Source organism: Rhinatrema bivittatum, chromosome 4 (assembly GCF_901001135.1).
Source record: "Rhinatrema bivittatum chromosome 4, aRhiBiv1.1, whole genome shotgun sequence".
Lineage (NCBI taxonomy): Eukaryota > Metazoa > Chordata > Amphibia > Gymnophiona > Rhinatrematidae > Rhinatrema > Rhinatrema bivittatum.
This window is the reverse complement of record NC_042618.1, coordinates 85,730,126-85,756,110: the sequence shown is the minus strand read 5'-3', so window position 1 is coordinate 85,756,110 and position 25,985 is coordinate 85,730,126. Positions and strand designations below refer to the sequence as shown.

The 25,985-nt window shown below is 45.3% G+C and overlaps 1 protein-coding gene across 3 annotated transcripts in view; it reads right to left on the bottom strand.

Annotated features, from left to right (window-relative positions):
- Window positions 1-25,985, bottom strand: part of ABCD4 (ATP binding cassette subfamily D member 4) — a 272,156-nt gene that overhangs the window by 46,618 nt on the left and 199,553 nt on the right. The window lies entirely within an intron of this gene.

Genomic DNA, 25,985 nt, shown 5'->3' with positions numbered 1-25,985 from the left:
GGCTGGTATAGGTGAAGCTCCAGTCTAACCCATTACAGAGCACATTCACCAGCTGCTGGTGTAGGCCTCATAGGTTTGCCTACGAGACTGCATCAACTACGCCAATCATTACACAGCAGTCATTTGAAAGGCACTGCAGGTATTTCCCTATCCCCACAGGGCTCACAATCTAAGGGCCTCATTTACTGAGCATGTTTTCAATAGACACAGAATGGGAGAAAAGCCTTGGTAAATCCAGCCCTTAGTTGTACCTGTGGCAACTGAGGATGACGTGACTTACTCAAGGTCACACAGAGCAGCAGCAGAATAATTCTGCATATTTTTTGCATACAATTTCATACTGCTTAATATTCAAGAAAGTTTCACGTTATTCAAAATTTTTCTCTTTTCATACCTGCTCCTTCTGATTTCCAGGCTCTAATAGGCTACAGTACCACAAGCTGGGGCTTTTTGCATCTCAGCCCAACAAATGTGCTCCCCCAAGTCTCACCACTAGGGGCCAGGCTTGAGCAATGAGTGAGTTTCCTTGGTCTGCAGCATCCCGAGAAGCAGAACCCATGTTCTCTGCTAGTCAGTACATAGTGCTGGCCAGGCTGCTGCAAATCTTTCACTTTTAAAACATTTTCCCACTTTTTGCAATGTTAAGTTCTTTAATTCAGTTCTTCTATTTCCTTTTACTCTGACAAATAAGAACATAAGAACATAAGAAAATGCCATACTGGGTCAGACCAAGGGTCCATCAAGCCCTGTTTCCAACAGTGGCCAATGCAGGCCATAAGAACCTGGCAAGTACCCGAAAACTAAGTCTATTCCATGTAACCATTGCTAATGGCAGTGGCTATTCTCTAAGTGAACTTAATGGACTTTCATCCCCACAAATGGTCCCTAAATCCCACTGTAGAAAACCAAATTTTCCACCAGTGGGGCCGCCCATACAAAGACCTCTTTGTGTCAATCCTCAACCACAAAATGGACAGTTTCTACTCTCTACACCACAGCCACAACACACCACCACGAGATGCCTTCACCCACTCGTGGACAACGGGTCTTCTATAAGCCTACCCTCCACTTCCACTCATCAGCAAGACTATTGTGAGCAGGATGGGGAGGCACAATGATCCTCATAGTCCCTCACTGGCCGTGACCGGTTTGGTTTCCCATCCTACATGACCTCTCAGTCCAGCAACCAATTCGCCTGGGCACAAATCCAACCCTAATAACGCAGAACAACGGGCTGTTGCATCATCCGAACCTTCACTCAAGGTTAATACTACAGTCCCTTAACCTTTCTGACAATGTGTCCCAGATCCTCGTAGTTTCACGAAAGCCTTCTACTAGGAGATCTTATTGTTCCAAATGGAAAAGATTCTCCTTGTGGTGCATGTCAAAAGAAATAGATCCCTTTTCCTGCCCCACAACAAGGGTCTTGGACTACCTATGGTACCTTTTGGAGTCTGGTCTACAAACTTCATCCGAGTGGATGTCAGCGCCATAGCTGCTTACCACAAAGGTGTAGGAGATGCCCCGATCTCGGCGCAACCCCTTGTAGGGCGCATTATAAGAGGTTTACTCCAGCTGAAGCCTCCACTGCGTCCCCCAATTGCGGCATGGGACCTCAATGTTGTGCTAGCACGGTTCATGCGACCTCCGTTCGAGCCCCTACACTCCTGCGAGCTATGACATCTCACTTGGAAAGTGCTCTTTCTAGTTGCTATAACATCGGCTCACAGAGTTAGTGAGCTACAGGTGCTGGTAACATCCCCACCTTATACCAAATTTCTCCATGATCGTGTGGTACTCCACACTCACCCTAAATTCTTGCCAAAGGTAGTTTCTGATTTCCACTTAAATCAGTCCATAATACTTCCATCCTTTTTTCCAAGACCTCACTCACACCCAGGTGAGCGGGCCCTGCATTCCTTGGACTTTAAACGTGCACTCGGCTTTTATTTGGACCGCACTGGAGCCCATAGGAAGTCCACCCAACTGTTTGTCTCCTTTGATAAAACCAAACTGGGAGTTCCGGTGGGCAAGCAGACCCTGTCCACCTGGCTGGCGGACTCTATTACCTTCTGCTACCAACAAACAGACCTTCCACTGCAGGGACGCGTGAAAGCGCATTCAGTAAGAGCCATGGCAACGTCAGTGGCGCACCTCCATTCTGTACCAATTGCTGACATCTGTAGAACTGCCTCATTGAGCTCTCTCCACACCTACGCAGCTCATTATTGTCTCGACAAGGCTGGCAGGCAAGATTCCTCCTTTGGCCTGTCTGTCCTGTAATTTGTTTCCAGTTTAATAACCCAACTTCCTTCCTGCGACCCACTGAGAAACTCAGGCTGCCCTCCTACCCAAAACCTCTCCTGTTGTTGTGCCTGTTGCACATCGTTGGGTGCTTTTGGTACGTTTACCTGGGCATCCTGTAGTTTGCTACTCACCCATATGTGAGGACTACAATCCTGCTTGACCTGTGAGAAAGCAGAGTTGCTTACCTGTAACAGGTGTTCTCACAGGACAGCAGGATGTTAGTCCTCACGAAACCCACCCGCCGCCCCGCGGTGTTGGGTTCACTTATGTTTTATTTTATTTTTTGCTTGTACTTTTTGCTACAAACAAGACTGAAGGGGGACCCCTGCTGGATGCAGGGTTAGTGCCATGCTGGACATGCCCAGTAGGGGCCAGTCAAAGTTCTAGAAACTTTGATAAAGTTTTCCGTTATTGGGTTCCATCCTGATGATGTCATCCACATGTGAGGACTAACATCTTGCTGTCCTGGGAGAACACCTGTTACAGGTAAGCAACTCTGCTATTCACAGGCTCTTGTGGTTCTGGGGCTGCTAGAAACTATCGGGTTGATACAGTACAGTGTGCTCCGATGGAGCGCACTGTTAACCTGCCAGTGGACGTGCGTTTTCCCTTACCCCTTATTCAGTAAGGGGCGGAAAACGCGCGTCCAACCCGCTGAACCTAATAGTGCCCGCAACATGCAAATGCATGTTGATGGTCATATTAGGTATTCCCGCGCGATTCACAAAGGAAAATGTGCAGCCAAGCTGCACATTTTTTTTTAGCTTCTACCCAAAGGTTGGCGCTAATTTCTTCGGGCACCGGGAAAGTGCATAGAAAAGCAGTAAAAACTGCTTTTCTGTGCACCCTCCGACTTAATATCATGGCGATATTAAGTCTGAGGTCTCGAAGAGTAAAAAAAAAAAAAAAAAAAATTTGAAGTCGGCCCGCGGCTGTTGGGTCAAAAACCGGACGCTCAATTTTGCCGGTGTCCGAGTCCGTGGCTGTCAGCTGGCTCGAGAACCGATGCCGGCCAACTTGAGCATCGGCTGTCAAACCCGCTGACAGCCGCCGCTCCGGGCTAAAAGGAGGCACTAGGGACGCGCTAGTGTCCTTAGTGTCTCCTTTTGCCTGTTTCTAGCACCGGACCTCATTTAAATACTGAATCGGCCTGTATATAATTAAGAACATAAGAATTAATCTGCTGCTGCTGCTGCATAATTTCCAGCCTTTCACGTAATCGCGTGCAGCTCTCCCACTGCTTAATTCAGTTACTGATGTTGGAGCTGATAGTCTGAAACAGCCACAATGTCTCTAATGTATAATGTATAATGTTGTCCGCCATCACATTGTCCACACCTGCCAGGTAGGTTGCTCTCAGTAGCATGGAATGGGAGAAGCCCAGGCCCAGATCCGCGCCGCCTCTTGGCATAGCAGGTAAGAGACCTGTGCCGTCTTGTTTGTTTAGGTACCACATCGCTACCTGGTTGACTCCGGCTTGGGCTCAAACTGCTCATCTAAATCAGCTGCTAAATCAGCACCCTATGCAGATCAACTGTTCCTTGTTATTGTACATTACCTCTTTAGTTAAGTTACGTTAAACTAATCCTTCTCTTAAAGATCCTGAATTTTATACTCCCTGTTTTATTGTAACTTTCTTTCTACTAGTTAAATGATTTCCCCTGGTTCTGCTGTAAACCGGTACGATAAGACTTTGTCTTGAGCATCGGTATATTAAAAGAAGTTAATTAAATAAATAAATAAATTGACTGGACTAGGATTACCTTGTTGGATAGGCAATCCTGAAAAGTGAAGAGGGTATATCGTATCGCCCTGAGCTCCAGAAAATGTATCTGGTGTCATGCTTCTGTTGTGGTCCAGGTTCCCTGGGTTTGCAGGTTGTTGACATGAGCTCCCCACCCCAGGTTGGAGGCATCGGTTAGTGTAATCTGAGGTTCCGGAGATTGAAAAGGTAGTCCTATCAGAAGATTGGACTCCTGTATCCACCATGCTAGTGAAAATTGGAGCTGGTTGGTGACATGGACAATGTGGGATAGATCTTGATGTGATTGGAACCATTTGGACTTTAAAGTCCACTGTGTCACTCTCATGTCTAGTCGAGCCATTGGGGTAATGTGAACTGTGGTTGCCATGTGACCTAGCAAGGTTAACAGGTGACGAGCCGTGGTGGTTCGGTGAGTCTGTACTTCTTTGGCTAAGGCTGACAATGTGCGTGCTCGGTCCTTCGGGAGGAACACTGGCTTGAATGGTGTTTAGATCTGCTCCAATGAACGACAGGGTCTGTGACGGAGTCAGATGTGACTTGGGATAGTTTATGAGAAACCCCAAGGATTGTGGTAGGCTGATGGTAAAATGGAGGGAGTGAAGAACTACCGCCTCGGATGGATCTCTGAGTAGCAATCGTCTAGATAAGTATAGACGTGGATACTGCGTTGTCGCAAGTAAGCTGCTACTACTGCTAGGCATTTCATAAATACACGGGGTGCTGATGCTAGGCCAAACGGCAGCACTCAGTATTGGAAATAAGAACATAAGAACATAAGAAAATGCCATACTGGGTCAGACCAAGGGTCCATCAAGCCCAGCATCCTGTTTCCAACAGTGGCCAATCCAGGCCATAAGAACCTGGCAAGTACCCAAAAACTAAGTCTATTCCATGTAACCATTGCTAATGGCAGTGGCTATTCTCTAAGTGAACTTAATAGCAGGTAATTGACTTCTCCTCCAAGAACTTATCCAATCCTTTTTTAAACACCACTATACTAACTGCACTAACCACATCTTCTGGCAACAAATTCCAGAGTTTAATTTAATGACTGTGGTCTACCATGAACCTGAGGTATTTCCGATGAGGAGGGTATATGGCTATGTGGGCATAAGCCTCCTGAAGGCCTAGAGAGCACAGCCAATCTCCCCTTTGTAGGAGAGGGAGCATGGTGCCCAAGGTTACCATTCTGAACTTTTCCTTGCGGAGATGCTTGTTTAGGGCACAGAGGTCCAGGATAGGACGTATGCCTCCTGACATTTTTGGAATAAAAAAATATCGAGAGTAGAACCCTTTTCCTCGCTGCAGTCAGGGAACAGGTTCCACGACATTGGAATGCAGGAGGATGGAGAGTTCTACCTCGAGAAGTGGAGAATGGTCGGTTAGATTCCACGCCGGACGTGGTGGAGAGTCCGGTGGTAATGTGAGAAAGTTTAAATGGTAACCGTGGGCAACCACAGAAAGGACCCATAGGTCGGTGGCAATTGTGTGCCATGTCCTGGCAAAGTGGCACAGGCGGCCTCCCACAGGAAAAGTTGTTGGAGGTGGGGGTTGACTGCTACTCCCTAGAAGGGAGTCAAAACCCCGATGCCGGACCAGTCTGCGTTGCTGGTTGGGCTTTTGGGACCCTGTTTTGTCGAAGCTGACCTCTTTGAGAGGGTCTAGGCTGTTGAGCACAGGATGGAAGAGGGTAATACCTATGTGGCTTATAGGATAGACTCCTAGGTTCTCATCTAAATGACCTTTTGGTGGTAGATGAGAAGTCCGAGGGAACAGTGGACATCTGGCGCAAGGCCTCATGGTGGTCTTTGAGTTCCGCTACTGTTTCCTGAATTTTGTCGCCAAATTGTCCCTTGTGCATGGAAGGTCTGCTAATCTTTCCTGGACTTCCTGGCGTAGGACAGAGGATTTGAGCCATGCCCAACATCTGGCGCTTATTCCCGCCGCTGAGACTCTGGAGGCAGTCTCAAAGATGTTGTATGCTGCCCTGACTTTGTGCTTTTCAGCATCAAGTCCTTTTTGGAGGATCGCAGTGAGTCCTTCTTGAAATTCCTCCGATAGTGTCTCGGAGAAGTCCTGGAGTTGTTTCCAAAGATTCCTTGAGAATTGAGTCATGTATAGCTAGTAGGCTGCAATACGTGCCATTAGCATAGATCCCTGGAATAATCTTCAGCCGAAGGCATCCAAGGACTTCTGCTCTTTACCTGGAGAGGCAGAAGAATGAGGCCGGAAATGCTTGGCTTTCTTCTGAGCGGACTCAACTACCTAGGAGTAGTGGGGCAGCTGGCTTTTCTGAAACCCTGGAGCTGACTGAAGAAGGTACGTGGCGTCAATTTTCTTGTTCACTGGTGGAACTGTACCTATGGTGTTCCTGGATACGATGTAACAAGTTGAGGAGCACTTCGTGCACTGGGACTCCATCACTTCCTTGGGGGCATCAACAAACTGCAGTACCTCCAACATTTTATGCCTGGCATCCTCCTCCATTTGTAGTTTAAAAGGGATGGTTTCAGACATCTCTTTAATGAAGTTGGCAAATGCGAGGTCTTCAGGAGGGGAGTGGCGGTGCTCTTCTTGGGGTGAAGGCTCTGACAGAAGTTCTTCTGAGTCCTGAGTGTCAGATGAATCATCACCCCACGGATCATATGGTGGATCTCCTCCACCCTGCGGGCCTTCATATGGAGGAAGAGGTCTAAATCCAGCTGGATCTGGAGGTGGCACCGATGGGAAGGATGGAGGCACCAAAACAGGAGGAACTGGCATAGAGGACAGCGATGGCATCGGCGTTTTCGATGGACATCTGGGTGGCAGTAAACCAGATGGTCTTGGAACCGGCTCCGGCAAAAGTTGTTCCTCGTCCGAAGACAAGGGAATCGGGCTTTGGAGGCGCCGATGGCATCGAAGGAACGGGCACCGATGGAAGTGCACCGATCAGGGTATCAAATCGCTCGAGGAGTGGAGCAAGCATGGTATGCACCGGATCAGGTGTCGGTATGGGAGTCAGCACCAGTGGTGACTGCAATCCTCGAAGCACCTGAAGTACTGCCTCTTGGACCATCTGGTCCAGTTCCTCCCGGAAGGCTGCTGTTGGCAACACAGCGGCCAGGGTTGGAGGCTGAGTATGCGTTGCCAGAGGGTCCACATGAATCTGTGGAGTCTCAGCTCCCAGCATCGGTGCAAGTGGGGAATGCCTCGTTGTCCCGGGTCCAGAGGAGGATGGGGGCTCCTCTCCCTGGGACTTCTTGGCCGGTGGCTCCGTCGATGCCAGCATCGGATGAAGGCTCATGTTGATGTCAATGACTGTGCTTTTCCCAATGCTCGGGGACAAAGATATCGATGCCTTTGAGCGTGAAGATGATGGTGATGGCTGGTTACCGGTGTCTCGGTGGCGCCAAGATGTCGATGGTGTACTCCTGGCCGGAGTGGACGGGGAGATGCTCTTCGATTTGAATAGGAGTTCCATCTTATCTAAGCGGGCCCGGCGGCCTTTAGGAGTCATCTGGGCACAGCTAGTGCACCGTTGGACGTCATGGGAAGGCCCCAAGCATAAGACACAAACGTCATGAGGGTCGTAATGGACAGCATGGCTGCCGCAAGATCCTTCTGCTCCTTCCTTCTCACACAAACACCATCTGGGACCGATACACCGGAGGAGCTAGAGGCTCCCATCATCAAAATCAAACGTGCACATCAAGCTTTAGGGGCACGCAGGGATAATAGGCCGCGGGATATTATAATAAATGTTCATAGTTATACCCAGAAATAAAACATCCTGGCCATAGCGTGCAAGAAAAAGCAATGGGACTGGAACTCCTTTGAAGTATCTGTTTATCAAGACTTAGCCGCAAGTACCTTAAAGAAGAGATTTGAACTGAGGACTGTAACCGAGACGTTGCAGCATGCAGAAATAAAATATCGCTGGAACTTCCCCTTCGCTCTGGCTTTTCAAATAGAAAGTAAAACGTACTGGCTGAAAAATGCAACGGAAGCTACTGAAGTTTTTTGGCAAGCCGGCCGTAAATCTTCCTCCATCTTCCCAAGCAGAGGCATCTCCGAGACCCCAGGTGGCAGCAGCTTCAAAATGGCAATGGGTAGAACCACTGAAGAGGCGTGCAACTCAAACTGCCACCATTTCAAGATAGCTTTTCAGAGAAGGGCTGAACCGGCCTTACTCCAAGCTCTACTGTGCAAAGGGAAAGTTTTTCGTTCTATCACAAGACTGATCTGTAAACTGTTCACCAAGTTTGCGATGCAGGTATAGCTAAGCGTTGCATTTGTTTACCAGAAGTTAGGTTTGAGTAATGATGTTTAAAGTTTAATGTTCGAATTACTGTTTAATAGATGACAAAGGGAGATTTGTTTTCCTTAAGGTGGGAGGGAGGGATGGGATGGGGGCCGGGTTGTCTTGGGTGATGTGTTCCCCTGGGATGGAATCCGTGGAGGAGGGACAGCAGATTATAATGAGAGGGGACTTAGCCCTGGGTAACAGGGTGGAAAACAAATGCACATATATGGTACTACGCTGTGATGGGAACTTTACATGCCAAATCTCCCTCATACGTGCAGGCTGGTGCGGGACTACTGAGCAGCTGTATCAGCCTTTGCTTCTATGCTATTTCACCAACACAAACCACATAAGAAATGATTCGTATTGCTACATTTAATGTAAAGGGATTAAATACATATAGAAACATTACTTACTCCTGCGGGATCTGAAAAGGTTGAACATCACAGTGGCCTTTTTACAAGAGACTCATTCACAAGAGACATGAACATCTGGTCTCCTTTACAGAATATCCACATGTGTACTTAGCAGCAGCAGGGAAAGATCATAGATATGCTGGGGCAGGAATATTAATTTCTTCGGCGATCCTTTATGATACTCTAGCACAAGTAATGTTAAGGTTAATGTTATAACCCCCTGTTCCTTGTAAACCGATACGATATGATCTGTATCATGAATGTCGGTATAAAAAAGTATTAAATAAATAAATAAATAGATGACAAAGGGAGATTTGTTTTCCTTAAAATCAAACTGGGTAAGGATATCTACTCATTATTATCAGTTTATGCTTCTAATCAAGATCAAGCAACCTTCCTACCAAGGATTAAGCAAGTATTAGATAACCATGGGGAGGGCTATATAATTTGGGGGTGGAGGGGGGGGTGATTTCAACCTTACCCTTAATGTGGAGTTAGATAATTTCCACCATAACATCCAGAAAAAGAACATACCTGGGAAAAAGGCCAGAGCTGCCTTAAGCAACATTATGAAAGCAAGGCACCTAGAGGATTATCTGGCGCCAATGCAACCCAACTTCTAGAGCTATTCTTTCTACTCTAAAACACATAACTCTTACTCTCACATAGACTTCCTGTTGGTAGACACTTGCTTAGTCCCTCAGGTTAAAAAGAGTGAGATCAAACCAATCACATGGTCTGATCATGGAATGGTCTGGGTAGATATTTCCCTTCAGGGTGGCCATGGGGGGCAATCATTTTGGTGTCTTAATGCTTCCCTTCTTAAACAAAAAAAATGTGTACAGAAACTCGCAGCTCACCTAAGCGAATATTATCAGCTTAACAACAATACAGTAACCTCAGAGAGTTGTCTTTGGGAATGCTCTAAAGCAGTGATAAGAGGGCACTATATTGCTAAAGCAGCGGCCGATAAGAAGGAAAGGGAACGCCTCCGCCTCTCTCTTTTAGGAGCAATTGATTCACTTACTAAACATTATTTTCGATCCCAATCTGCAAGAGTTTATAAACAACTTACTGAGACCAGATTTAAATTAAGCACATTAGATGATAATCAAATTACCCATAATCTTGAACGGGTTAAGCAAAACTACTTTGAGGGAAGCGATAAGGCGGGTAAACTTTTGGCCCACCAATTAAAAGCCCGAATAGCCCAAAGTATTATTACAAAAATAAAAGATACTACTGACAAGATTACTATGGACCCCATGGATATCAGAAAGTGCTTTACCGATATAGTTCTAATACCAAAATTCAAGACGCAGATATTACAGAGTATTTGGCTACCATGGAGTTCCTCCCGTTATCCTTGGAACAGCAACAAGCCTTAGTCCTCCCCATCACCATAGAGGAAGCGACATTAGCGATTAAATCTCTTAAAAACGGCAAATCGCCTGGCTTGGATGGGCTCCCTGGAGAGTTCTACAAGGTGCTCTCAGAGAGTTTGACTATCCATTTAGTGGACTTATTTAATCACATTTAAGAAGGAGGTGTCTTCTTTGCCCAATCCAACACTGCTGGCATCACAGTGTTACCTAAACACGGCAGAGATCCCACTTTATGCAGCTCATATAGGCCGATATCCTTAATTAATCAAGACTTAATGCTATTGGCTAGGATATTAGCATTGAGATTAAATAATACCTACCTTCCCTAGTCCATTCGGATCAGGTGGGTTTTGTGCCCCAGCGAATGGCAGCAGATAATGTGAGAAAGATTCTAGATTTAGTATGGTGGGCTAAGAGAGAGAATATACCAGTTGCACTTCTTTCCATTGATGCAGAAAAGGCCTTTGATATGGTCCACTGGCCTTTTTTGTTTCAAACTTTGATCAAAATGAATTTTGGCTCCTTCTTTCTACAATGGATCTCACAGCTATATAATAAGCCACAAGCCATGGTCAAGGTGAATGGGAGATATATGGACAGGTTTGAAATTGGCCGAGGGACTCGACAGGGATGCCCACTCTCCCCGCTTATGTTTGCCCTCTTTTTAGAACCCTTTGCAGCCAGGATTTGGAAGTCCTCTTCCATATTGGGATCCCACTAGGGGACTGTAGTTTTAAATTGTCCCTCTTCACAGATATCATCATGTTTACTTTAGCGGACCCTAATCAGTCTTTAAAAGGAGTTGAGAATGAACTAACACTATTCAGGGTTCAAGGTAAATTTTGAAAAATCTGAATTATTAAGTGTAAACCTTACCCACTCAGACGTCCAAAACATAACCCAGTCTTTTCCTTTTAGGTGGGCCAAAAAGTCACTCAAGTATTTGGGAATTCATATTAATGCCAATTTAAATGAGCTTTACAATCTTAATTATGTCCCTTTGTCAAGAACCATAAAAAAGGATTTAGACAAATGGCATAAGGGTTCATTCAATTGGCTAGGGCGCATTGCCATAATTAAAATGAACATCTTACCCCGGTATTTATACTTGTTCAACACCTTACCCATATTATTACCACCTGCTTTTCTGCGGAAAACACAAAAGAAAATTTTTGACCTCATCTGGCATCGCCGGCCACCTAGGATGGCAAGGTGCATTTTATACCAGGATAAAAGACAGGGAGGACTGGGAATGCCGGACCTGCAAGCCTATTATGCGGCTGCTCAAATTAAAGCCGTAATTGATATGGCCCGGGTGCATACCCCCAAGCAGTGGGTCACAGCAAATCAATTTATTATTGTGGAGATGCCCATAGGAGCACTTCCTTGGCAACCCAAACATGGTGACATACAAAATGTATTCCTTGGTCATTGAAGACCACCTTGGCGACTTGGGATAAGTGGAAGGGGAAGATAGTGGGGGCACACTCCTATTACTACCAAACTCATTTGTATCATAATAACAAATTTGCTATTGGCTATCAGTCCGAGATTTTTCAGGCATGGCATCTAGTGGGCATCACTACTATCGGTCACCTCTTCCAAAGGGGTGATATAATGACAATGAGTCAGTTAATGGTTACATATACACTACCTTCGACTAGTTTCTTAGCATATGCGCAAGTTAGGCACTTTATTCAAAAGATTAGTAGTCAACAGAAGTTATGAGGGTCCCAGTCCCTCTTTGAGAATATGTGCCTCACAGCTGACACACAAACCAAAGGAGTTTTAAAATTATACCGTCTGCTCAATGTAGCCAAAAATTCCAGCTTTAGTCACATCTCAAAGTGGGAAATGGACCTAGGAGAGCCGCTTTCTCTTAAGTTATGGGGGGCCATTTTTCAGAGAGTATAAGTGCTCTATCTCGGCACGACTGCAGGAAAATAGCTATAAATTGCTATACTGATGGCATTTAGATCCTGAAAAACTACATCGGATTTTCCCTACAATACTCCCCACGTGCTGGAGGGGATGTATGGGGGAGTTTAAACTCCAAGTTGATTCAACGCCGCCCTCCTCTAACTGCGAAACCTCTCTCACCTCCCTCAGGGCCATGGGTTTTAAACAAATCATTAACAAGTTTAACCATAAAGCTGGCCATACCCTAGATCTTATCTTCACAAACTCTGGCCTCACTCACACTATTTCTCCTGACTGCACCCCAGTCCCCTGGTCAGACCACTCGCTGATATCCACCACCCTCTCAGTGAAAGAAAGTCAGATTCCCCCCCCTCCCCCAAACCACTATTCACTTCAGGAAACCTTGCTCCTTAGATGACCTCAGCGATCATCTCACCAAAGAACTTCATAAGCTAGATATCACTAAACCCCAACTCAGCCTTATCTTCCTGGTACAATATCACCAAATCGATAGCCAACAAAATATGCCCCTCGTCGGCGAAAGAAATCAATCCAGCCCTTAAGAAAAAACAACCTTGGTTCACCCCTGAACTACAGAAACTAAAACAAGAACTTAGACACAAGGAATACAAATGGCGCAAGGCCCCATGCCCCAATACACTGACTGCCTACAAATCCTCCCTCCACTGCTACAGGAGTTCCATTTTACCAACAAAAAGACTTCTATGCCCGAAGAATTCATGACCTCCAATTCGATGCCAAGGCTCTGTTTTCATACGTTTCAGAACTCACGAAACTATCCGCCCCGGCCTTCCCTGACAACCAAGCCCAAACTAAGGCCAATGAACACAGTATAGCTGTGTTTAAAAAAGGATTGGATAAGCAGTTAGTATAGCTGTGTTTAAAAAAGGATTGGATAAGTTCTTGGAGGAGAAGTCCATTACCTGCTATTAAGTACACTTAGAGAATAGCCACTGCCATTAGCAATGGTTACATGGAATAGACTTAGTTTTTGGGTACTTGCCAGGTTCTTATGGCCTGGATTGGCCACTGTTGGAAACAGGATGCTGGGCTTGATGGACCCTTGGTCTGACCCAGTATGGCATTTTCTTATGTTCTTATGTTCTTAACTCGCAACCTTCTTTCAGAAAAAAATCTCCAACCTCTTAACACTTCTCTCCCCCAACACCACTTTATCTCCCCTTCCATTTGCCACCTCATCTTACACTGGAGATAATCTTGACTCCTTCGAACTTATGTCCTCCCTGGAGATCGAGTCCATCCTAAAGAAATTGAAACCCTCCACCCACCCTTCCGACCACATCCCGACAAAACTACTTATATCTATTCCAGACACTATCTCCAAGCCTTTGGCGGATATTATAAACTGTTCCTTATCGCAAGGAATCATCCCAGATGCACTAAAACTCGCTACCCTGAAACCTCTACTGAAGAAACCGAACCTAGACCCCAGAGATCCTACCAACTTCCATCCAATTTCCAATCTGCCTTTTATTGCCAAACTCATGGAGAGACTGGTCAACACCCAACTCTCTGACTACCTAGACAATCACAAAATTCTCTATCCAACTCAATACGGTTTCCGTAAATCTTTAAATACCGAATCCCTCCTTATCTCATACTTCAGTTAATATACCATGTTAAAGTTCCTTTCATTTCATTTTTCCTCTTGCTCCCAGTTGTACTCATCCCTGTTTTATTGTAACTAACTATTTTATGTTTAGCACCTATTATTTATTTCGTTCATTGTTCCTCTTTTCACTCCACTGTTTATTGTAAACCGGCATGATGTGATACCCTCACGAATGCCGGTATAGAAAAAATTAAAATAAATAAATAAATCTCACTCACAGATTACCTTATTATGGGCCTAGACAAAAGACACTCCTTCCTACTAATACTTCTTGACATCTCTGCCGCGTTCGATACAGTGAATCACACTCTCTTACTAAATCGTCTATCAGACATTGGTATTTCTGGAACTGTCCTCAAATGGTTTGAGTCATTCCTCAACAATAGACACTATAAAGTCAAAATAAACAACAAAGAATCCTCCAGCATCAAATCATCCCTAGGAGTACCTCAAGGCTCTTCACTTTCCCCCACTCTCTTTAATATCTACCTTCTGCCCCTCTGCCAGCTGCTATCTAACCTAAAACTAAAGCATTTCCTATACGCCGATGACATGCAGATTCTGATCCCTATAACATAATCCCTACCCAAAACACTCAAGTTCTGGGAAAGCTGCCTCCACTCTAATAACCTCCTCCTCACCATCCTAAATCTAGTCCTAAACTCAGCCAAGACCGAATTCCTCCTCATCTCCCCTGATCACATTGAATTTTCACTGCCGACCCCTTCCATCACCATGGTCACCCAAGTAAGAGACCTCGGAGTGATACTAGACAACCGTCTGAACTTAAAGAAATTCATCATCAATACAACCAAGGACTGTTTCTACAAATTCTAAAAAGACTTAAACCACTCTTCCATTTCCATGACTTCAGGACGGTCCTCCAGGCCACTCTATTTTCCAAGATAGACTACTGCAACGCCCTCCTATTGGGTCTCCCCGTCTCTACCACCAAACCCCTTCAGATGCTTCAGAATGCGGCCACCAGAATTCTGACAAACACAACCAAGGAGATCACATCATACCCATCCTCAGGAATCTACACTGGCTCCCCATAAGCTTTCAGAATCCTACATAAGACCCTCACCATTATTCACAAAACCATACACAACCAGCACTCACTCGACCTTCATATCCCGCCAAGACTGCACACTTCTACAAGACCTATAAGAGAGGCTTATAAAGGAACCCTGCTCGCCCCCACCACCAAATCCACCACTCGTACATCCACCAGAGAATGAGCCTTCTCAACAGCGGGGCCAGCCATCTGGAATACCATGCTTCCAGACCTCAGACAGGAATCCTGCCTGGTGACATTTAGGAAAAAACTCAAGACCTGGTTGTTCCAACAAGCCTTCCCATAACCCTTTTCTCTTCTATCTCTACCCCTTCCCCTTCCCCCCTCCTAACTTTCTTGATCCTAGACAGTCACCCCTCACCCCCCTGCTAATCCCTCCCCCCATTATTTGTTAGCCAGATTCATGATTGTATACCTGATACCGTGTTAGGGACTCTCAAATACTAGACTCTCAAATCTTGCTGTATTTATTAAGCTTTTACTTTGTATACCTGATACTGCGTTAGGATGCTATACTTCTAAATATTCTGTTTTATTACTTCACAAGTTACCTCCCAACTTAAATATGGAAGTACTCTCCTGTAAATTTGTCTACTGTCTGCCAACATTTCTTACTGTAACCACTGTAATGTACTGTATGTATACTGTCTGTTAACATTTGTTACTGTAACCACACAACAGCTTTGTCGGCTGTTGTACATCTTTATCTGTTCCTACGTATTAAGGTCATCTATCCTCTTGCCTGCTACTCTTCTTCCCGTGAGCCTTTACTCTCGCACCCCCCAGTTTTTTTACCCTGTTTTTTGTAACTGCTATCTTCCTACTTCGTTATCCCTAGTTAATTTTAAACCGGCATGATATCTCTGATGATGGTCGGTATAGAAAAATGTGCAAATAAATAAAAAAAATTATTGTATATAAGTTTTATATATATAGAGTGCCTTATATCTGACCCAAAGTACAACCAGTATAGCCTTGTTAAGTTTTACAACTTTATACCTCTATCTCCGGCACGTTTCTGTTTCCAAGTTCACATAACCTTGTTTTATTGTAACTTTTCTTACTCTTCAATATTAATGTTACAACACTCCTGTTCCATGTGAACCGATATGATATGATTTTATCATGAATGTCGGTATAGAAAAGAGTTAAATAAATAACTAAATAAATAAGGCGCTACTGGCTCATTCTTTCATATTTGGTGGGAATGTATAAAGATTTCCCCCCTTTTGGCAAGCTATCACACAGTGGATTAATCACTTATTCCAGGTGTCCCTATCATTGATGCTAATCAGCCTTACTAAATGCCCCTATAGAGGAGTTAAATAAATACCAACAGATGTTATGTATGTATATCATGATAGCATCTCGCACTATAATTGCCCAGCACTGGAAATCTGCAGATGTACCAATTCTGCAGGACGTGGAGACCAAACTACAGTCCCATCGTCGCCTCGATTACCTGACAGCGATACAACATGATCGGGTGGCCTTCCATCTTAAGGTATGGCCACCTCTCTGCAGATGAGCTTATAAAAGTCTAGGCACTATAGCCCAAATGTTATCTCCAATAGGTTACCCTATATATTTATTGTGGAACTCTGGGGCAAATGTATTTCATAATGCGGGGGGTGAGATATAGGGCTTGAAGAGCTTCTCAGGATATGCTATTACGTATTATATTGTGTAACATAGCGTACTGCACAGAGTATCTTGGAATTTGAAGTGGAGCTCGACGCTCAGCAGTCTACCGACAATGAACTTTTGTATCAAGCTTTCACATCATCGGACTGTGATGAAAGTTCCTGGAGTTAGTACCATAGCCTGGAAGAAAGCAAGATGTACAAGTAGGAAAGGGGGGGTGGGATTGGGAACAGGGGAAGGGGAAGGGGAAATGCAAAGCAGATCTTTGCATCTGATGTACGAGATTTGACCATAGTGAATGTTTCAACAACTGTTTATTAATTACTAATATGTATTGTACAACAGTTCTGTTTTTTGTACTGAATATGAAAAGTTAATAAAATTTAAATTAAAAAAATAATCAGCAAATAGTTGATACCTTTATCAAATCCTCAATGAATAATATCTAAATAACATCTCAGCAAGAACTCTGTGCTGTTTTTTTTATGAAATCCAAACTGAAAAGCATCAAGTGTTTGATTATCATCTAAAAACTGTTGTAATTGTTGAAGCACAGCACATTCAATAACTTTTGCTGGAAATGAAATAGAAGAAATGGGTCTATAATTTTGTAAATCTCTTATTTCACCCTGTGGATGGTTTATCAAAGACTGAACAGATGCTTGTTTAAATAAGAACATAAGAAATTGCCATGCTGGGTCAGACCAAAGAGTCCATCAAGCCCAGCATCCTGTTTCCAACAGTGGCCAATCCAGGCTACAAGAACCTGGCAGGTACCCAAACACTAAGAAGATCCCATGCTACTGATGCAATTAATAGCAGTGGCCATTCCCTAAGTCAACTTGATTAATAGCCATTAATGGACTTCTCCTCCAAGAACTTATCCAAACCTTTTTTGAACCCAGCTACACTAACAGCACTAACCACATCCTCTGGCAACAAATTCCAGAGCTTAATTGTGCATTGAGTGAAAAATAAATTTCTCCGATTAGTCTTAAATGTGCTACTTGCTAACTTCATGGAGTGTCCCCTAGTCATTCTATTACCCGAAAGAGTAAATAACCGATTCACATCTACTCATTCAAGACCTCTCATGATTTTAAAGACCTCTATCATATCCCCCCTCAGCCGTCTCTTCTCCAAGCTGAATAGCCCTAACCTCTTCAGCCTTTCCTCATAGGGGAGCTGTTCCATCCCATTTATCATTTTGGTTGCCCTTCTCTGTACCTTCTCCATCGCAACTATATCTTTTTTCAGATGCGGCGACCAGAATTGTACACAGTATTCAAGGTGCGGTCTCACCATAGAGTGATACAGAGGCATTATGACATTTTCCGTTTTATTAACCATTCCCTTTCTAATAATTCCCAACATTCTGTTTGCTTTTTTGATTGCTGCAGCACACTGAGCCGACGATTTTAAAGTATTATCCACTATGATGCCTAGATCTTTTCCCTGTGTGGTAGCTCCTAATATGAAACCTAACATCGTGTATCTACAGGAAGGGTTATTTTTCCCTATGTGCATCACCTTGCACTTGTCCACATTAAATTTCATCTGCCATTTGGATGCTCAATCTTCCAGTCTTGCAGGGTCCTCCTGTAATATATCATAATCCGCTTGTGATTTAACTACTCTGAATAATTTTGTATCATCCGCAAATCTGATAACCTCACTCGTCGTATTCCTTTCTAGATCATTTATAAATGTATTGAAAAGCACCGGTCCAAGTACAGATCCCTGAGGCATTCCACTGTTTACCCTTTTACACTGAGAAAATTGACCTTTTAATCCTACTCTCTGTTTCCTGTCTTTTAACCAGTTTGTAATCCACGAAAGGACATCGCCTCCTATCCCATGACTTTTTAGTTTTCTTAGAAGCCTCTCATGAGGGACTTTGTCAAACGCCTTCTGAAAATCCAAATACACTACATCTACTGGTTCACCTTTATCCACATGTTTATTAACTCCTTCAAAAAAATGAAGCAGATTTCTTAGGCAAGACTTCCCTTGAGTAAATCCATGTTGATTGTGTTCCATTAAACCGTGTCTTTCTATATGCTCAATGGAAGCCACCCCCGTTCTTAGAGATCTCCACTGGCTCCCAATCTCAGTCAGAATTCACTATAAGAATCTATCATACATAAGACACTACATAACCATGATGTTCACTGGCTCAATGACTCCCTTCACTTCCACACCTCCATTAGACCCACCAGATCCGCATAAAACGGCTCATTACATATCCCCCTCATTAAACCCCCCCGCGCAAAAGAAAGAGCACTATCTATAGCAGGACCCTCAAATTGAAATGATATGCCAACGGACCTGCGGCTGAAACCCTGTTCCCACAAATTAAAAAAAACAACTAAACATGGCTTTTTAAACAAGCTTACACATAACCCACCTCCCCCTCTCTCTGCCCTTGACAACCACAAAGCTGTATATATTGACTCTGTAAATTCCAAGTTTATAATGTCATAATGGTATAATGTTATATATCTATTTTCTTCTTATCCAGTTCTACCTTGTTAATTTGCCTTATGTTCCGTTTTATGTACTGCACAGTTTCTAATTTATGTTTTGCTTCTACACCTGTTACACGTAAACTGATGTGATGTCCTTCGAACATCGGTATAAAAAACCATAAATAAATAAATAAATAAATAAATAAATATGTAAAATGATTTTGATCTTGAGAATAGTTTCCACTATTTTTCCCGGCACTGAAGTCAGGCTCACTGGTCTATAGTTTCCCGGATCGCCCCAGAGCCCTTTTTAAATATTGGGGTTACATTGGCCACCCTCCAGTCTTCGGGTACAATGGATGATTTTAATGATAAGTTACAAATTTTAACTAATAGATCAGAAATTTCATTTTCGAGTTCCTTCAGTACCCTAGGATGCTTACCATCCGGTCCAGGTGATTTGCTACTCTTTAGTTTGTCAATCTGGCCTACTACATCTTCCAGGTTCACAGTGATTTGGTTCAGTTCGTCTGACTCATCACCCTTGAAAACCATCTCCGGAACTGGTATCTCCCCAACATCCTCATTAGTAAACACGGAAGCAAAGAATTAATTTAGTCTTTCTGCAATGGCCTATTCTTCCCTAAGAGCCCCTTTAACCCCTTGGTCATCTAACGGTCCAACAGACTCCCTTCACAGGTTTCTTGCTTCGGATATATTTTTTTAAAGTTTTATTATGAGTTTTTGGCTCTACGGCCAACTTCTTTTCAAATTCACTCTTCACCTGTCTTATCAATATTTTACACTTAACTTGACAATTGTTATGCTTTATCCTATTTTCTTCAGATGGATCCTTCTTCCAAGTTTTGAAGGATGTTTATTTGGCTAAAATAGCTTCTTTCACCTCACCTTTTAACCATGCCAGTAATCGTTTTGCCTTCCTTCCACCTTTCGTAATGCGTGGGCAGTAATTCTCCAGCTTCTAAAGGAAAATTGGGTCTTACCTGATCATTTTCATTCCTGTAGTACCACGGATCAGTCCAGATTCCTGGGTTTTGCCTTCCCTCCAGCAGATTGGCGACAAAAAGTTTTGACAGACTCTGCCATATATACCAAGGTGCCACCCACAGTCTGCCAGTATTACTCAATGTCAAAGCAGAATGGTTCAAACCCAAAACAACTCAAAACTGGATCACTAACCCCAACTGTGACCCAAACTTGTTAAACAGGGTGAAAAGGTTGATCTTCAGACCCAAACTAGACAAATATCGACTGAGCGGACTCTCTCCAAGGGGCGGGACTCTGGACTGATCCGTGGTACTAAACCGGAGTGAAGGCCTCTAGCTAAACTTCGGTATATAAAAGCTTACAAATAAATAAATAATTTTTGTTCCTGTAGTATTTTATCAGGTAAGATCCAATTTTCCTTTCCCTGTGCGTACGCGGATCAATCCAGATTCCTGGGATGTACCAGAGCTAACTTACCTAGGGTGGGACCCGGAGAGGCCTGCTCGGAGCACTCCTTCTCCAAATCCCCCCAAATCCAGAGCATGGACATCCAGCTGATAACGTCTCGCAAACGTGAGTAAAGACTTCCACGTAGCCGCTCTACAAATCTCTTGAGGTGAAATGTGTTGGCATTCTGCCCAGGATACAGCCTGCCCTCTAGTAGAATGTGCCCGACATCCACCGGCGAGGGCTTTCCACGCAGCAAATAAGCTGAGGTGATAGCCTCCTTCAGCCAGCAAGCTATCATAGTCTTAGAAGCCATATTGCCTCTCTTTGGACTACTCCACAGCACAAAAAGATGGTCTGACAAACGAAAGGCGTTTGTAACCTCTAGGTACTGTATTAGCGCCCTACGAACATCCAACCTTTGCAAGTCTTGCACGAGGGGATCCGCCCAATCTAAAGCTGCAAACGATGGAAGTTCCACCGATTGATTCAGGTGAAAGGAAGAAACCACCTTTGGAAGAAAAGACGGGACTGTACGTAAGGAAACTCCCGACTCAGAAATCCACAGGAATGGCTCCCTACAAGACAACACCTGAAGCTCTGACACCCTCTGAGCCGATGAAATAGCTACCAGAAACACCACCTTCAATGTAAGGTCCTTCAAGGTCGCCCTTTTTAAAGGCTCAAAGGGCGGATCACACAAAGTGGTGAGGACTAAATTCAGACTCCACGAAGGACAAGGTGGCCGGATCAGGGGTTACAAATGCTTTGCTCCTCGAAGGAAACGCGCCACATCCGGATGCGTCACCAAGGACAGTCAGTGAATGGATCCCCGAAAACAACCAAGAGCAGCCGCCTGGACCTTCAGAGAATTGCACGACAATCCTTTTGCTAGGCCAGCTTGTAGAAAACACAAAATATCAGCAAGAGACGCCCGTAGAGGATCAACCTCCCATTCAATGCACCAGGCTTCAAAGATCTTCCACACCCTGGCATAAGGTAAGGACATAGATGTCTTGTGCGATCTTAAAAAGGTAGTGACCACCGCGTCCGAATAATCCTTGCTTTTCAACCGGTGCCTCTCAAAAGCCATGCCGCTAGACAGACGTGATCCGCGTCTTCCAAACAGATGGGGCCTTGATGAAGGAGAACCAGGATGTCCCGCAGACGCAGAGGACCCCCCCCCCCCCCCCCCCACGGCTAGGTTGAGCAGATCTGCAAATCATAGACACCTTAGCCACTCCGGGGCTATCAAAATCACCTCCGCCGGGGGAAGTTCTATGTGACGGAGTATTTATTTATTTTTTTATTTATTTAAGTTCTTTTAATATACCGATGCTCAAGACAAGTCTTATCGAACCGATTTACAATGAACAAGGGGTATCTTTCCAATGAGTGGCCACAGAGGAACCGCATAAACCAACATGTCAGTCGGCCAGGGGAGCACCAGAGCATCCACGCCCTCGCCGCCTCTCTCCCTGCGCCTGCTGAAGAACCTCGGGGCCTTGGCATTCTTGAAGGTTGCCATCAGATCTAGACAGGGAGTGCCCCACTTGTTGCAAATGAGCCGAAAGGCCTTGTCTGCCAGCTCCCACTCTCCGGGATAGAGGGGATTCCGACTGAGAAAGTCCGCCTGCACATTTTCGACTCCCGATATGTGAGATGCCGCGATGTGGGACAAGTGCTGATCTGCCCAGCCTATCAGCCTCTGAGCTTTCTCCGCCACTGGTCGACTTTTGGTCCCTCCTTGGCGATTGATACACGCCACCGTGGTAGCATTGTCGGACAGGATTCTGACCGATTTCACCTGAACCAGAGGAAGGAACGCTTGTAAGGCCAGAAATGCCGCTCTGGTCTCTAAGTGATTGATGGACCACTGAGACTCCTGCAGAGACCATTGCCCCTGCACCGATTTCGGTAGATATACTGCTCCCCAACTGGATAGGCTGGCGTCCGCAGTTACTATTGTCCACGTGGGCATTACCAGTGAAACTCACTGCATCAAATTGTCTGAGCAAAGCCACCATTCAAGACTGGTCCTCGCCGACTCCGGAAGCGGTAGGGGCAGATGAAACTGTTTGGAAACCGGACTCCATCTGGATAGCAATGCTGATTGTAAAGGATGCATATGCACAAAGGCTTACAGCACGAGTTCCAGAGTGGAAGTCATGGACCCCAAGAACCTCAGATAATCCCACACTCTGGGAAGACGTTTGGCCAACAGGGCCCGAACCTGACCCTGTAGCTTGGTAAAGCAGTCCACCATCAGGAAAACTTTCCCTTGCTGTGTGTCGAATAGAGCCCCCAGAAATTCCAAGGTCTGAGAGGGAATGAGATGACTCTTGGCCAAGTTGATCACCCAACCGAGCGATCTCAAAAGCTGCAGCACCCTGTGGATCGCCGTCTGACAGAGCTCCTCGGATTTGGCTCGAATCAACCAGTCATCCAGATATGGAGGTACTAAAAATCCTTCCTGGCAAAGTTGTACTGCCACCACTACCATTATCTTGGTGAAAGTCCTGGGAGCGGTGGCAAGTCCGAACAGCAGAGCCTGAAACTGATAATGATAACCGGAGATGAAAAACCTTAGAAACCGCTGGTGGGCCTTCCATATGCCGATATGCAGGTATGCCTCCATCAGGTCCAGCGATGCCAGAAACTCGCCCTTTCTTACAGAGGCAATAACCGACCGCAGAGTCTCCATTCAGAAGCAAGGCACACAAAAGCATCTGTTGACTCTCTTTAAATCCAGAATGGGCCGGAAAGTCCCCTCTTTGTTGGGCACCACGAAATAGATGGAATATCGGCCTTTTCTCTGTTCTCCTGACGGAACAGAGGTAATGGCTCCCAGGGCTAGAAGACGCCGCAACATGTCGTGCACTGCCTGTCGTTTTTCCTTGTATGCGCACGGAGACACCAGAAACACAAGCGTACACACACACCACCCCCCCCCCCCCCCCGGCCCTGGCTCCACGCACAGAGGTGCGCTCATGCGCCTTCGCTGCTTGAGCGCCCAAATTGGACGTGCGTTCATGCACCTTCGCCGGCGTTTGGGCGCTCAAGGGTCAGGGGTGACGTCACAAGCTGCAAGATGGTGCTGGGGAGGCAGTGAGCGGCGGAATGGAGGGAGGCAGGCAGGCAGGTGAGCCGGAGCTGCCCCGCATGCAGGAAAGGTAGGGGAGCCGCCACCCCGCCCTGCCCCCTCCCGCGCACACCCCCCCCGGCCCTGGCTCCGCCGCTCTGGCAATCTTCCAGTTGCCTGCCGGTGCAATTTTTTGGCATGATGAGCTCGCACCGCCTGTACATCCCATTTGGGCGCTCAAGCCAGCGAAGGTGCCTTGAGCACCCAAATTGGAAGTACAGGCGTACGTTCATGCATCTTCGCTGGCGGGGGCTGCTGGAAGCTGCCTCGCGGAGAGCGCCCGATCCGCCCAGGGCTGCTGAAGTGGGAGAAGGAATGCTGAAAGAGAAAATGAAGGGACAACATGAGCCAAAGCGGAAGAAGGAATGCTGGAGGAGAGAGTGAAGGGTTGTGAGCCAAAGCGGGAGAAGGCATGCTGAAAGAGAAAGTGAAGGGACATTTGTGAGTCAATGTCCCTGTCAGCGCGGGCCCATACGGGAGACAGGCACCCATGGACGCGGCCAGGGCAGGTGAGCGGGAGCTGGGGGAAAGTTTGCCCGTGAAATTTCACGGGCAAACTTTACCGCCTACCCTCTAATGCAGGGGTAAGGGTAGGTGGTAATTTAGCAGGTTAAAGACGCGGCTAAACTGCAGGTTAAAAAGGAGATAGTCGGGGTGCACGTTACTGTATGGGAGGGAATAGCTAATCCGATCGTTTACATATCATATACATGCCGCGGGTGGAAAGGGTTTCCCGTTGATTTAAAGAAGCAGTAAGGATGGGTTAAAAGGGATAGTGAATCGCGGGTTGGACTTACGCGGCCAAATTGCGGGTACAAAGCGGGTTAGAAACGGGGTAATCACGGCCATGCTTTACTGTATCGGCCTGTAAGTTATTTAATTTGTTGCCAAAGGATATGGTCAAGGCATTTAGCACAGCTGAGATTAACAGGTTTTGGACAAGTTCCTAAAGAAAAGTTAATAAACAATTCTTAGCCAGAAAGACTTGGAGAAAGCCACCACTTACCTTAGGGAGTGGCACCAAGAAACAGGTGCACTGTTTGGGAACTGCCAGGTGCTTGCTAGAGATGCAGGCCATCCACTCTTGCAGACAGAAAGCTTAGTTTCCAGAAGCCTTGCGCTAATCCAGCCTGGCAGACACATTTATAAAAGCCACTGCTAAACTCTGGGAGTGAACAAGGATTGCCTCAATTTTTTTGGAATCCGCCAGGTATTTGCGACTCAAGTCAGGGACAGGAGGCTGGCTCAGTGGACCTTGATTTGACCCAGTATGACACCATTTATGTTCTGATGACACTTGTGGGGGAACAAGTTTTAGAGCAGACTACTACATCAATGATCAATGGTGGTACTAAAAGGGAACTTCAAAATCATTTAAGAACATAAGACATTCAAGACTAAAATGCTCTCCTGTAGCTGCCAGATATTTTTTTACCTCCCTCCCAGTCCCCATCCTTGTTCACCAGCACTGTAATGGAACCTCCTCACAATGTACTAAGTTTGTCCAACAAACATTTCAGCTACAACTTACTCGTAGACCTTTCCCCCTCCGATATTGCTGAAATTTCCCAATAATTACAATTCCCACTTTTCTGCAAGTAATTGTGGGGAAATGGCAGACGGCTAGCAGTTTGAAAGGGCCAGGACTTCATCTATAATGTAGACATGTACCCTGCACATAAAGCACAGATACCTGAGTGCAGACATGCAGGCCTACAATGTACATGTTATACGGATTCACAAATGTGCTAGCAGTTTGAAAGGGCCAGGACTTCATCTATAATGTAGACATGTACCCTGCACATATAGCACAGATACCTGAGTGCAGACATGCAGGCCTACAATGTACATGTTATACGGATTCACAAATGTGCTAGCAGTTTGAAAGGGCCAGGACTTCATCTATAATGTAGACATGTACCCTGCACATAAAGCACAGATACCTGAGTGCAGACATGCAGGCCTACAATGTACATGTTATACGGATTCACAAATGTGCTAGCAGTTTGAAAGGACCAGGACTTCATCTATAATGTAGACATGTACCCTGCACATAAAGCACAGATACCTGAGTGCAGACATGCAGGCCTACAATGTACATGTTATACGGATTCACAAATGTGCTAGCAGTTTGAAAGGGCCAGGACTTCATCTATAATGTAGACATGTACCCTGCACATAAAGCACAGATACCTGAGTGCAGACATGCAGGCCTACAATGTACATGTTATACGGATTCACAAATGTGCTAGCAGTTTGAAAGGACCAGGACTTCATCTATAATGTAGACATGTACCCTGCACATAAAGCACAGATACCTGAGTGCAGACATGCAGGCCTACAATGTACATGTTATACGGATTCACAAATGTGCTAGCAGTTTGAAAGGGTCAGGACTTCATCTATAATGTAGACATGTACCCTGCACATAAAGCACAGATACCTGAGTGCAGACATGCAGGCCTA